This window comes from Leptonychotes weddellii, chromosome 13 (assembly GCF_054177405.1).
Source record: "Leptonychotes weddellii isolate Sample4059 chromosome 13, ASM5417740v2, whole genome shotgun sequence".
In the NCBI taxonomy this organism is placed as follows: domain Eukaryota; kingdom Metazoa; phylum Chordata; class Mammalia; order Carnivora; family Phocidae; genus Leptonychotes; species Leptonychotes weddellii.
Window position 1 is genome coordinate 8,884,787 of NC_138381.1, and position 1,892 is coordinate 8,886,678.

Sequence of the window (1,892 nt, forward strand, 5' to 3'; positions counted from 1 at the left end):
ATCAAATTAATTCCCTTCCACCTTGCAAGGCATCTTGCATGATATTTTTGCCTGTTATTTAGTTCCACTTTATTTAATATCCCTTCAAATTAGACATTATAATTAATTTTCTAGCATTACACAATCAATGCATTTTAGATTTATTCAAATGTTTCACAATGTCTTTGCTACCATTCTCTGTGCAATTCATATCTGTGTTGCTTTTGATAGCTCTCATTTTGAATATATAATTCAGTGGTTCTTTCCACACTGGTATTTTAGCAGTGGTTTCTACCTGAAAATGTCTTTATTTTTATTTATTTATTTTTAATTTATTTATTTTTAATTTTTTAAAAATGTCTTTGTTTTTAACTGTTAGATGTTGTAACAGATTATTCTGGGTTTTTGTTGTTGTTGTTGTTCCTGTTAAAATGTTTAGTTGTTATTTATTTGTATGTAATCTGTATTTTTAAGGTTGTTTTTATGATGTACTCTTTGTCTTTGGTGTTCTAAAATTTCCCTATTCTGTATATATGTTTTTAAATTTCTCATACTTAAGATTGTGGACTTACTCAAACTAAAACTTAATATGAATTTTGGAAAATTTCTCAGACACTTTATTTTTTAAATATTCTTTTTCTTATTCACTCATCTTCTCCTCTCTGGGATTGCAGTGGAAATATGTTGGGATTTTTCATCTTTTTATACTGTCTTTTAAGTTGTCTTTTTTCCCCAAATCAATACAGCTTTTACTGCATCTTTAAAATATCACAAGTAAGTCTGAAAAAGCATCTGGCATCTTGTTTCTTTCTGTAGTTGGACAACTTAGATCTTATTCATCGGCCTGAAACATAGATACCATCCCCAAATTTTCTGATATCCTTGTTTTTAACTGTTGTGACTTTCTGAATCAAAGTAGCTGAGTTTGATACAAGTTCAATATTATTTCCTTCAAGAATTAACTCAACTTTCTGGGCTTTAGATACTGGACAAGCAATGCCTGGCCTCATCTGAACCCTATGGGTATATTTTTTACCCAAGGAATTTCAGATTTCGACAAGAGAACCATTCTCCTGAATAACAGCATTGATGGGGAAGTGAGCATAGACAGACTCATCTTGTAATGTTGGAAGCCCAGTGTAACCCCCTTGACCATGTTCTGTACATGACTGCAGATCCTGTGGACAGTAGTCAGCTCTTTTCTATTTCCCACCATTTTTCAACTCGGAGCCTCTTTTTCTTTCCAAGGAGACTGAATTCTACGCTGATGTGATTGATGGCCACTCCTCTGGGGCCCTTCACAATAACAGTGTGTCCCTTCAGAGTGATGTGGACATTTTCTGGAATGTCGACAATCTGATTGCTGAGAATGATTTTCATTCATGTAGTAGATGTGGCAAAGGGAGCCATACTGTCATCTTTTAATCCTTCTTCATTGCATCAGGGCAAATTCCAATATATATGCTTTGAGTTAACTTTTTTCCTCAAATGTATATATTCTGCAGCTTTATACATAATTTAATATTTTTCTTTTTATTCTTTTTATTTCCAGATTCTGTTTCATTTCAAAAATGACTTTTTGCACTATGTATATTTATATTGTTTTTCCTCCTGCTTCTATATCTTTAATAATTTTAAACTTATTTTTATATAAAGATGAACAATTTCTTTTTTTTTTTTAAGATTTATTTATTTGACAGAGAGAGACACAGAGAGAGGCGGAACACAAGCAGGGGGAGTGGGAGAGGGAGAAGCAGGCTTCCCACTGAGCAGGGAGCCTGATGTGGGGCTTGATCCCAGGACCCTGGGATCATGACCTGAGCCGAAGGCAGACGTTTAACTGACTGAGCCACCCAGGCTCCCCTAAAGACCAACAATTTCTTGGTGATTTACTTTTTCTGCTTGCAGTATCT

The 1,892-nt window shown here is 34.0% G+C and overlaps 1 pseudogene; it reads right to left on the minus strand.

Annotated features, from left to right (window-relative positions):
• Positions 1–716: 716 nt before the first annotated feature.
• Positions 717–1,374, minus strand: LOC102726944 (large ribosomal subunit protein uL6 pseudogene; annotated as a pseudogene).
• Positions 1,375–1,892: the final 518 nt, after the last annotated feature.